General features: G+C 43.1%; 1 long non-coding RNA gene and 1 pseudogene across 1 annotated transcript; one reads left to right on the plus strand and one right to left on the minus strand.

Moving 5' to 3' along the window:
* Positions 1-341: 341 nt before the first annotated feature.
* Positions 342-10,436, plus strand: LOC111844698 (malate dehydrogenase, mitochondrial pseudogene; annotated as a pseudogene).
* On the minus strand, positions 7,620-12,817 carry LOC140591680 (uncharacterized). The gene is made up of 3 exons (XR_011991960.1): positions 12,513-12,817; positions 11,751-12,015; positions 7,620-11,159 (listed from the first exon to the last, which is right to left on the minus strand). It is a non-coding gene; the product is annotated as an uncharacterized lncRNA (long non-coding RNA).
* Between the last annotated feature and the right edge of the window lie 261 nt (positions 12,818-13,078).

The raw sequence follows: 13,078 nt of genomic DNA on the forward strand, positions 1-13,078 counted from the left end.
TGCCGTTACTATAGTACCTGACGCTATAGAATTGAACTCTTAATTTATCAGATGACCTGGAACATACAGGCATGTTTTAATTATCATTCCTGTTGGAAGATCGTTCAGGCTACATTTGTGAGCATTTAGACTAATCATTTTCACAGATGAATAAAAATTAAAATGAAGTGTAACTTCCCAGTTGGTGTCCGAAAAAAACCGGGCGTTTGGCACTGTCCTGGCTTCGTATCACTGATGACAGCCGGCCTGTGGGGCTGTACCACAGGTATAGTGGGCCAGTGTTCTGTGTCATGTGCAAAACTGTCACATGTATTACTTCCGTGATCAAACTCATCACCATTGCTTTACACTGTAAAAAAATAGCCAACAGATAATTTGAGCGCCCACAAAGGTTACAGCAGATTCTTCTGCTAAATCTCTTCTGTTCATCTGCTCAATAAACGTGTTATCTAACTGCTTAGGACACAGCGCCGCATATATAATAGCCTGTAGCTACAAATGCTAGTCTGATTATGTTAACGCAGCCTGTTCGCTGTGTGGTAAGATCTTGCTATATTATAAGATCCCCTACATAAAGTCGCTGACTTGAAGCTAAGGAGATCATACTTAATACTGAAATTTGACTTTTAAAAAAACCAACATCGCAAATCAAATCACAACATCTGTCAGAAAAACCATAATTAGATCCTTTCCCCAAACCGTTCAGCCCTATTGTCATCTGACTTAAATGTATTCGATGTTTTGTCATCCTTTCTCCACTGTTGCAAATTTTCCAAGAATCATTTCTCCCAGTTGTTGGACTGATTGATTTATTTATTGAACTCCGACTTCCAGGGTTGAAATTTGCGATTTCAGGGATGAAGACGGGGAAATCCAAACAGAATCGCACTGGCAAAATTGGTCAGAATCGCCGGAATTGCGCGGCGTGGCGACAGGTGGCACTCGATTGTTTTACCGGCGGTAAGCCAAAACCGACTCGCTGCTGCTAGCCGAGCCCCCGTAGTTAATCCTGGGCGGGGCGCCAGAGCGCCTAGTTCTGGGCGCCTCAGTTTGCCCCGTAGACTCCGAGACGGTACGTAGTGTTTCAGCGGTCGCGTACAAGAAGTGTATTTTCAGTTATATTGTATAGAATTATGTAGTTTTGCTTTTGTTTACGTTTGTGAATAAATATATTCGTGTGCCGTTTCATGTCGTTTTTGTTAAAATGCGTTATTTTGATGGATATAGGTGACCGGGCTTTTTATGTTCTCTGTTAGGGAGATGACTGTGTGTAACCCCTGTATCCACTTGTTTCAGGAATTACTCTACTCAAGTGTGTTGTTTATCCAGCACTGGTATTTTATTTTCCTTTGTAATTGATCGAATGGTTGTGTCCAGTTTGCAGTAATGCGTACAACTTATTTGCTGTGAGCGGAGTTTCCACAATGTGGACTGGGAGACGGTAGAAGACTGTGTGTAACCCTTGTGTTCACATGTTTTAATAATTATTCTATCCAAATCGGTGGACAATAAACACCACCACAAATCCGTCGTCCAGCTAATTGTACAGCGCGATACGAACACAGCGCAGATCCACTACCAAGTAACGGGTGTACAACAAGCGGGAAGCCGGAGCGCGCCAACACCCAAGAGCGCTCGCGTGCACAACAACTTTTATTTTAATCGATGTCAGTGCCATTGCTAAGTGAGAATCTGCATAATTTCTATTTTGTTTTAATCCTAGCAGCAAACCAGTAGTCAGAATGTTTTCCCGCATTGCAAGATCAGCTGCAAGCACCGCTCGTACCTTATGCACATCTTCCCAGAACAATGCCAAGGTGACAGTGTTGGGTGCGTCCAGGGGCATCGGCCAGCCCGTCACTGCTCCTGAAGAAGGGTCCCCTTGTGAGCAAGCTCTCGCCTCTGTTGTTTCGGCTTGTCTGTGCTGCACAATTATAGGATACAAGTAAATGATAAGATTATATATGAAATCGCTCAGGGCAAGGTAATTTTTGGTATGCAATTGCAGAGCGATCTAACCCTGTCTTTGTTTCAGCTCCGTACCGCCCGACTTTTCCTGCCTCCTCTTCCCACGCCTCCAGAACCATCCCACTCTCATCCAACCTAACCCCGTTCCTCCCCCGTGGATCCGCCATCGTTGCCACCCTGGGTGATGCCTGTGCCCATAACTGCCCTGACGGTATGTTATGTGTCAGGGTATATCTTTTTAAGATTAAAAGAACAAATTCATTCAGTATTTATTAAAATGGTATCCAGAACTCCAGGCCTGCAAATCACTTTTGCAGCATATTAATGGATTAAAATAAAATGGAAAAAGCATTCAGTCATAAAAAAAACAATGTGAACAGCTTGTACAAGTTTGTATACAGCTCCTAAGAATTACGGTACAATAAGGCAGACTCAGCGAGGAGGCTGAGATTTGGCACAAGAGGGGGTTGTCGGGTGTGCGTTTGTCAGCTCCGAGGACACTTAGTGCAAATATTTCTTCATCCCTATGTCCTCAAATCTACTTTAAGTGAAGTTACAAACTGTTGTTTTGGCTTGTCTGTATTGCACAATAATAGGACACAAGTAAATGATAAGATTATAAGTGAAATCGCTCAGGGCAAGGTAATTTTTGGTATGCAATTGCTGAGCGATCTAACCCTGTCTTTGTTTCAGCTCCGTACCGCCCGACTTTTCCTGCCTCCTCTTCTCACGCCTCCAGAACCTTCCCTCTCCCGTCCGACCTAACCCCGTTCCTCCCCCGTGGATCCGGCATCGTTGCCACCCTGGGTGATGCCTGTGCCCATAACTGCCCTGACGGTATGTTATGTGTCAGAGTATATCTTTTTAAGATTAAAAGAACAAATTCCTTCAGTATTTATTAAAATGGTATCACAAACTCCAGGCCTGCAAATCAGTTTTGCAGCATATTGATGGATTAAAATAAAGTGGAAAAAGCATTCAGTTATAAAAAAAAAAAACGATGTGAACAGCTTGTACAAGTTTGTATACAGCTCCTAAGAATTACAGTACAATAAGGCAGACTCAGCGAGGAGGCTGAGACTTGGCACAAGAGGGGGTTGTCGGGTGTGCGTTTGTCAGCTCCGAGGAAACTGAGTGCAAATATTTTTCCATCCCTATGTCCATGGGTGTAAATTTCATTTAACAGTAGGGGGGGACAATAAATATAAAATTTCTCATGAGCAATTTTTGAAGGGGACACAAATAATAAAGTCAAATTGTACTTATAAAGATATGTCCCCACAATGAAAAACTTTGCTTCTATCATTATTATTGTAGCATGGAGACTGCGTCATTATGGTTATTTTCAAAGTTTTTCTCAGGTTCAATGACAAAGCAGATTTTTCCTCAAAACTATTTATTGCATTGTTTGTTAATGTTGTTTACAGTCAAGCCATCAACATACAATAAAATTTAAACATGACTGTTTAAATGCATAATAGAAATTGATTATACAAAAAAATACAGTGGGGTCAGTTCGGACGTAGCATTTAGTAAATGCACAGCTAAACAATATGCTAATTGTGGCCGTTAATGTTAAGTTAACATTATGCCAAGTCGTCACAAATAAAACAATGCATGGGAAACGGCTTTGGCGTGTTAGTTGCAGTGCACTATGCAACAAGCTATTGTAAACAAGCTAACGTTAATGTAGATAAGTAATATTTTAATCGCTAATATAGCAGATTCATGGAAAATTAAATCGGTAATCAGCATTTTTGCCGCAACTAATTTATGAATGAGTCTGCATCAACTACATTAAAGAGAATCGCTTTATTTAAAGTGAATAATATACCCTACTTACTGGAGTTCAACATTAATTGAGCCGCAGCCACAAACCTGACTCGTGTGTAGAGTAGGTGAGATGAACTGGGAAAGCAGGCAGTTGGCCAAACCACTGTGAGGAAGGGGAGGGGGAACTCAACTGTTTCTAAATGCATTTTTTGCGTTTGTTTTTTTTTCTACTTACAGAATTATTTTAGGTATACATACATATATTTTTCACAATAGTGCGATTTTTTTTTATATATATATAATTTTTTTGGGGGGGGACAACCCTCGGATAGGGGGGGACATGTCCCCTCCGTCCCCCCCCCGGGATTTACGCCCATGCCTATGTCCTCAAATCTACTTTAAGAGCAGTACAGCGCGATGCGAACACAGAGCAGATCCACTACCAAGTAACGGGTGTACAACAAGCGGGAAGCCGGAGCACGCCAACACCCAAGAGCGCTCGCTTGCACAACAACTTCGGCCAGCCCGTCACTGCTCCTGAAGAAGAGTCCCCTTGTGAGCAAGCTCTCGCCTCTGTTGTTTTGGTTTGTCTGTACTGCACAATAATAGGACACAAGTAAATGATAAGATTACAAGTGAAATCGCTCAGGGCAAGGTATTTTTTGTTATGCAATTGCTATCAGTCGGGTTTGCCTGAAGACAACATCTAATGATGCCATCAAGGAAGGTAAAGACAAGGCGAAGCAGGATGTGCAGGATACTCTGCAGTGGGGCAGGATCTTCAGCTACAGGCACATGCAAGAGATTTTCAATGATGCGAACCCACTTAGCAGGTTGGTTGAAGAGCTTTTCAGCCTGTTTATATATCATGTTGTTTCTTCTGTCTGAAATTTACAAAACTGATCCTTTTAAATGGATGATTGAGGAGCTGGAGTGTCCTCAATCACCTGGAGTGGTGACTGGTGACTAATGCCCCCCCCTCCCCCCGTTATGCTTTTTTTCTTTACAGGTGAAAAATGTCAGCAGGTTCATTTATTACATGAACTTGGAGAAGCCTTCCTTGGGATTTGTCGAGGAAAGAGATAAAACTAAGTTGTTCCTCTATGAGATGACTGAGGTAAAGCTGTCCAAGCAGATGCAGATGAATTACCTAAAGAGTCTGAAGAGGTTGGTGGCATGTTTTGTGAATTAGTAGCATACACACACACACACACACACATATATATATATATATGCATATATATGTGTGTGTTTGTTTGTGTGTGTGTATATAAACTTTAAATATGTGTACTTCCTCTTTCAGATTCCTGAAATATCATACTACAAACACTGACCTCAGGTACTTGAATGAAGGACTGTGGAGCGACTGCATGTTCTTCACTGAGTACATTGGCTCACCCCAACAAAGCTGTGCCAAGCTGGTGAGCAAGGAGATTGCCCAAAGGAGGTAAGTTCAATTGTTCACACCCATGTAACTTGTTGATTTGGTGATACGTTTTGTCTTCTCTGCCTCTAGTCTTTTCTAACACCCCTGCTGTTCTCAATGTGTGCTGCCAGGAGACCCAAAATCAGCAAGAAATCCTGCTTACCCTACTGCTTGTGACGTCCCTTGACCGTAAGTATTGTACAGTACTCTTTTTGTTACCCATCTTAATGGGCTATACGATACGGTCATCTGTGTGAAGTAGCAGGAAACATCCATACAACGAGGGGCCACATTTGCTCTATTCTCTGAGGAAGAGAAATCTGAATTTATCAAATTTATTTCACATTTCCAGCCAGAACCAAGCAGGGCCTGTTCAAAAGCAGGAATTAAATCTTTGTTGCTGTTTTTCCTCTGCCACTGTGGTTTGACATCTACTTCAGCCATGTGCGTCCACATCTGCTGAGCTCCAAGGGGGATCAAAGAACCACTGATGACCTGGGTGGGATGAGGTTTTTTGTCTCCACCACAGGAAGACATACATAGAACGTCTCAAACGACCTCAACCGGCTACACCAAAAGTTAGCTAATCGTCATGATGCATTTCCCCTACAGTATCTTCTAAATACGTTATCGGGTGTTACGTTAGTTTCTCATATTGTGGAAATTAGCAGGAGAACATTTTAAAACAAATTTGAGGAAGCACTTCTTTACACAGCGTGTAGTTAGAGTATGGAATAGTCTTCCTGCTAGTGTAGCGGAAGCTACAGTAAAACCCTGGGTTCCTTTAAATCAGAGCTAGATAAGATTTTAACAACTCTGAGCTATTAGTTAAGTTCTCCCCAAACGAGCTTGATGGGCCGAATGGCCCCCTCTCGTTTGTAAATGTCTTATGTTCTTATATTAATCTTGCATTTTTGATACCAGATGGACCCAGTGACCAGCCAGACTGCCCAGGAGTGTTTGAAACAGACAGCAAGAGCACGACAGACTCTGAAAAGTCTTTGTTCGCCGATTATCTCACTCATTCTACTCCGACAGCTCAAAATGTGGTGGCGGCCAGTAAGCTGAGGAGCAAGCTGGCAGGTAAATCGGTAAGCATGTTTTATGTATGTCAGAAGACTTGGAAAAATCGACACACGAAATCAAAACCCTCACCACTGAATACTAACCTTAAACTGTTCTCCATTTCAGTGGAAAGTCTGCGGAAGAGGGAACCAGTCGTGCTGCCTGTGGCACTGCACGGGACGCTGCCTTTGGATCAAATCAACAGTTGGATGTCCAGTCAGTATTTGACAGGTTTCTTCAGACCCACCTGGTGACCCTGGATGTGGACGTGCCAGGCAGGAGTGCCGGTTCACAGACGTCAGGCCAGTTTCAGTGACAGCTATACGAGGTTGGTTGGAGGCCCAGATGAAACTCCGTGTGCAGCGTGTCCTCTGTGAGTATTGTTATTTAGAGGTCGACCGCCATGGGTTTTTCAGTAGCCGATGCCGATATTTAGGAGTCGGGGTCAGCCGATGGCCGATATATGCTGCCGATTTTTTTTTGGCCGATAATTGGATGTTTTCCCCTCTATTTGCATGGTAAAATATCACGCTAATAATAACAAACGATACAGAAAATTTCTCAACTTGGCATTTATTGAATACTGACTTGTGTAAATTTAAATATAAACTTAAATAACAAAACACAATACAACTTGTAAACAAACTTATAAACAATAAAAACAGCAGCATCAGAATCTCCTAGTGCACAATATAGCAGCAAACTCTTCATTTCTTAGGAAAGGAAAATTTCTAAACAATACAAAAAGGAATGTGCATGTTGTCTTCAGTTTTAACCCTGGGGAACCCACAGGGTCATACACGACCCTTCCTTTTATTTCTGCCTTACATTCAACCCACTCATCAAAGTTAAGAAATTTTTTTTTTTGCTTTACAGCCCATTGAACCAGTAACAGTGACATTTAGTGATTACTGACTCAATTAACCAGATTTTTTTCCACAATAAATATGGCCCCTAACGCGTTTTGAGATTCACCTGTCAAGCTGTGAATAGGTAAGTGGCAGAAATTTTGCATCATCAGTTATAATGTTTAGATGTTATAGAACATGTACAACTAGGTTTTGGATGTTTTGAAACTTTTCTGGCAACTGTGATGATCATGTTCCATGTGCTCAACATCAGCCTCAAAAACAGAGGGAATACATGTGGTACACCAGACCTTACAACCCACCACAGGTAAACTTTCTGTGTGTAGTGCACCTTTTTGCAGGTCCGTTCACTTGACCTGTTTCTTGATGGTTTGGCATGTTTGAAGCATGTGTCTTATTGCCAGCACATGGTGAATGATGAAAAGGAAAACTCAATAAATGCATTTTGCATTTTGGAAATGAGAATGTTGCAAAGATTTGGTTTCTCCTTCTTTTCTGTCCTTATTTCATAGGTGAAATTTAATAATAGTCATCACTTTATGAATCCCCGTGGGGAAATTGTCTTTTTTTTTTACGCCTCCCTCAACTTGGTCTTTGCAAGCAAGCAGTCCATGGCAGCGCCCAGGGAGCTGGGGGTTAAGGGCCTTGCTCAAGGACCCGCAGACATGCTGAGGCTGGGTTTGAAGCGGCAACCTTGTGATTACAAGCACACAGGCTTAGCCCACTGAGCCACATGCTGCCCCTTTACATTAACAAATTAACAAGTTGGAAGAGCATGAACAGTCCAGCGGGTCGTATATGGCACATTTCATAACATGGACTGGGAAAGGGTTATTTTTTTTACAAAACACCTGTTTTTGAGTTCACTGGGTCTGTATGATCATTTTAGCCAATGGAGATATTTTTCCTATAATAAGGTGCTCTGGGTTCCCCAGGGTTAATCCCACTTCCGGTCCCTGAGTCTTCCTTGCCCCACCCGTCCCTCACAGCCATTAGATAGCAATTACTAAAGCAGAAGATGAAATGCAAGGTTAGCATTTTTATTACAGTGCTTTCATCTTCAATTCATTCTACAATTCCAGTATTCCATGCACATTAAAACAATTACACTCTAATACATTTTGAAAGAAAAAAAAACACTAGTAACTAAGTGCATCGTGGTATGATGAGTAGTGTACAAGGCCCAAAACCTTTCACTAACATGTTGCTTATGTTGTTAGCAGACAGATGGCTTACAAGCCAAATTCACAATTAGAATCTAGCGATCGCAGAAAATAAAATAACTCTGTCGTATTACACAGCCTTGTATGCAAGGACAACGTAAGCCCCTAGTGATTGTGACGTTTTCGACGGATAAGCCCGTATAAAAGATAGACATGTTTAATGAGGAAACCAACAGCGCAAAGTCGTGCACTTTTCATCTAGACGTCTGACACATTGTTCGAATCTCCGTTCTCTCAAACACGCTGCAGAGATCTGCCTGCTCCGCCCCACACACACGGAGTGAAACTGTCCGACACAAGAAAAAAAAAAACCAGAAGCAACAGTAACACTGGGCTGCCCGCAGACGTGCCTGTCTGTAAATCGGCGTACTACACTCGTAGTATTAAAAAAAAATGCCAAATATCGGCCGGCCAATATGTCGGTCGACCTCTATTGTTATTGACACTAATTAATGTCACGTTTACTGAGAAACAATCTGTGTACATGATTAACATAATCTCTTTAACTGACATAATTTAATTTGTTCTTGACAGCACACTTTGGAAGACAGGAACCCTTTGGATGATCATCTCAGAGTGACATTTTCTGCAGCAAGGACTAACTGTGCACTTGTTTGAACTTCAATTCAGTTCGGTTCTTTAGTCAAGAGTTTTTGTCGCTCTCGACCGGGAGCCGTGGTAGAGGATGTCAGTGCCGTTGCTAAGGGAGAATCTACATACTTTCTATTTTGTTTTAATCCTACCAGCAAACCAGTAGTCAGAATGTTTTCCCGCATCGCAAGATCAGCTGCAAGCATCGCTCGTAGCTTATGCACCTCTTCCCAGAACAATGCCAAGGTGGCAGTGCTGGGTGTGTCCGGGGGCATCGGCCAGCCCCTGTCACTGCTCCTGAAGAGCAGTCCCCTGGTCAGTCAGCTCTCCCTTTACGACGTCGTCCACACCCTCGGAGTGGCTGCAGACCTCAGCCACATCGAGACCAGGGCGCAGGTGACTGGCTACGTCGGCCCAGAGCAACTCCCGCAAGCACTGAAGGGGAGTGAAGTTGTCGTCATCCCTGCTGGAGTGCCCAGGAAGCCGGGGATGACGCGAGATGATCTATTTGACACAAACGCCTCCATCGTGGCCACCCTGGCAGATACCTGTGCCCGCAACTGCCCTGACGCAATGTTATGTGTCATCACCAACCCGGTAAACTCCACTGTTCCCATCACTTCGGAAATTCTTAAAAATTAGATACGCTGGCCACCCTGACGGGCCGGATCCAGGAGGCAGGCACGGAGGTGGTTGAGGCAAAGGCTGGGGCAGGCTCTGCCACCCTCTCCATGGCATACGCAGGGGCAAGGTTCGCCTTGTCTCTGCTGGATGCCATGAATGGCAAAGAGGGGGTCGTGGAGTGTGCATTCGTCAGGTCTGAGGATCACGAATGCACATACTTCTCCACCCCTCTCCTCCTTGGTGGACAAGGAGTGAAGAGGAACCTGGGCCTGGGGAAGCTCTCTGCCTTTGAGGAGAAACTGGTGGTGGAAGCCTTGGATGAGCTGAAGGCCTCCATCAGGAAGGGGGAGGACTTTGTTGGAAACACGCCAGGTCAAGGGGAGGCGCACTAAAAGTCCTCCCTTCACAAGGAAGCTGTTTGCTGGACAATGTACTGTAAATAAACTCTTACGAACTATTTTTCTTTGGCCGTGTTGTTTTTTGGTGTGTGAGGCAGAAAGGTTAATTGTGATTTTTCTGACAGATGTTGTGATTTGATTTGCGATGGATTTTTTTTAAAAGTCAAGCTTCAGAATTAAATATGATCTCCTTAGCTTCAAGTCAGCGACTTTATGTAGGGGATCTTATAATATTGCAGGAAACTGGTGGCGGAAGCCCTGGAGGAGCTGAAGGCCTCCATCAGGAAGGGGGAGGACTTTGCGAAACACCTTTAAGGCCGCCGGCTCTGGCAAGCCTCTGGCAAGCCGGTAATGTTCCAACCAGTGTCCTGAAGCAAAAGTCCACTGGCTCCGACAAGACACCTCACCCCCACTCGGTGGGGTTAAAATGACCTTAATGTTATATTTAGTTAAATTGATGTGTTATATATTAATTGTTAATAAACTGTGTTTTTGATTACTTCTTGGCTGTCTGACTTTGTTAACCTCTGCATGTTTCTCAGAGACTGGGGTTATTCTAACTAACATTCTCTTCCAGCCTCTGACTCAACCCCGTTTGTCCGAGACCCGATGCGACTGCCCAAGTTCAGTTACGGCAAAGTCCGGCCCAGCCTCTGAGGCTCGCACAAGCTGAGTCACGGCATAATGTCTGGCTCAGCCTCTGAGGTGCGCACACGCTGGGTTATGGCATAAAGTCCGGCCCAGCCTCTGAGGCGCACACACGCTGAGTTACGGCAAACACCGGCTTAACCTCTGTGGCCCTCACTAGCTCAGATTTGGCAAGTGTCAGCTGAGCCTCTGAGGCGTTATGGGTCGCCGGGCCCCAAGTGGGCAGCCTACATTGGCCCGATTGGAATTTGCACATCGGCACGACATTGGCCCCAAAATGCTGGCCCATTGTGGGCAAACGTATAGTTTGCAACTGAGAAATTTCTTGTTCATCAAAAGCTGAAGTACAAATTAAAATATTCTGCCCAGTGTAAATTAAGAAGCTGAGGCTCTAAAATCCAGAGTAAATCTTACCGCAGACAACTATACAGAGTTTTAGGCTTCAAAAGCCTTGTTTTTCTCCATGGCCCATCCAGTTTAGCTGTGTAGCTAGCTCATTGGTCATGAGAGTTGACATCACACGCCTGGTTGTAGATGCTACATCTCCACCTCCAACAGTTCCCAGGTAGACAGTCTGCAAAGGTTGATACATTTATAAAGAGGGATTTTAGTAGTCTTACTTCACTTAACTTTTTATGTCACTTTTTAACTCAGACTGTACTAACAACTTTGCCTGTATTCATTAAAAAAAGTATTTTATGAGTGGAAGGTTAATCATTGTGTATATGTGAGTCAGGTCTGCAACATTATAGGCATAGAGACTAACAGAAAAAATGATGATACAAATTATTTCCTTAACAGTTCCTGCAACCTCTCCTGGTGCAACCTCTCCTGGAGCCGACACCTTATCGTGGTAGAGGGGTTTGCGTGTTCCAATGATCCCAGGAGCTAAGTTGCCCAGGGCTTTATGCTACTGATAGGGTCACCCAAGGCAAACAGGTCCTGGGTGAGGAACCAGACGAAGTGTGGCTCATCAGACCCCTTATGATGAGTAAAAACATTGATTCACGTTTTCCCTCGCTCTGACGCGGGTCACCGGGGCCCCCCCCTGGAGCCAGGCCTGGGGGTGGGGCTCGATGGCGAGCGTCTGGTGGCCAGGCCTGCACAAGGACTCTTGTGCATTATGGTATGGAATTACTTTGTGACAAACCATGTGCAACCATACCTGGAATGAGTACTGAGGTTGAATAACGTTGACTGTTATGTGACACTGCTGTCGCAGAACTCATTGGTAGCTCATTTACTGCTGGCTGGGGAGACTCTGAACATGCAGCAGTAGGAGAAGAAGGAGGTTGTTCAGAAGAGGATGAAGTGTGTTCGGTAATAGAGGTCAATACTGGACGAGGAGGAGGTTTGGGTAGGGATGGACATCTTTTTTTACAGCTACACTACCGCAGCCATGGCCCAGCTCCTCCAATCTCTTGTTTGGTCTATTGAAAAAATGTGTATACTATAATTATAAATAGGGCTGTGCAAAATGAAGATGTAACGACAGAAAAATACTAATTGTTTTATAAAATATTCTGTCATTTATTACATTGTGTTGCAAATCACAGTTAGTGGTAATGCATTTAAGCTATTTGATACATTTGAATGATACACTAGACAAATGAGAGTTAACAAGACATAAGTCTATCCATGTGATCATTTTACATAAACTATGCTCTGAACCTACAGAAAATGTGCTATATCATGATATGTATCAACGAGATATGAAATGACCTAAAATGTTACATGAGTTTTTGGACATATCGCACAGCCATAATAGAAAATTACAATCTTTAGACAACATACACAAAAAACACAGATGCTAATGGATTAGATAAACCGCAGAGAGTACACATTTTTATTCTATAATGCAGAAATTCTAAGCTTGAAATCTGTGCTTAAGTCATAGCAATGAAACGGGGTAGGAAAATTATTGTACCTTCTACAACGATCTCCCCTTTCAAGCTGTCTTTCTGGATCACTGAAAAATGAAGTGTCCTCTTCAATGAGAACATGGAAAAATTGATAGGCCTACTTTAAAAAACAAACTGAACACATTGATATAACAACCGCTGCACACCACTGTGTACTGAGACGTAAATTAACTAACAATCTAATCTGATAACTTTCTGACAGGAAATTTTAAAACGTGGTCCGCAAAACCGTCGAGAATTTTTTACGGCTAAGATAAATAATATGTTAAAATACGAGTAAATAGCAAATAAACAGCAACAGCAGCATCAAAAAAACTTATAAATTACCTTCTGACAATTCACGCCTGCCCGCCAAAACTCCTCACAAACGACCTCCGTGGCGCGACGGGGAAAAAAAACCGTTACAGTGCATGGGGATACGTAAAGGCGCATGCGCGTTTGGAAAACTATATTATATATTATTATAATAAAAATAAGACTATTTTGGATAGATTTGTTTATTATGGAATAAATAATTTAACTGAAATTAGTTATAATTGTTTAATGCTCACTTTTAAAATCAGGGCCGAAG

This window comes from Paramormyrops kingsleyae, chromosome 6 (assembly GCF_048594095.1).
Source record: "Paramormyrops kingsleyae isolate MSU_618 chromosome 6, PKINGS_0.4, whole genome shotgun sequence".
NCBI lineage: Eukaryota > Metazoa > Chordata > Actinopteri > Osteoglossiformes > Mormyridae > Paramormyrops > Paramormyrops kingsleyae.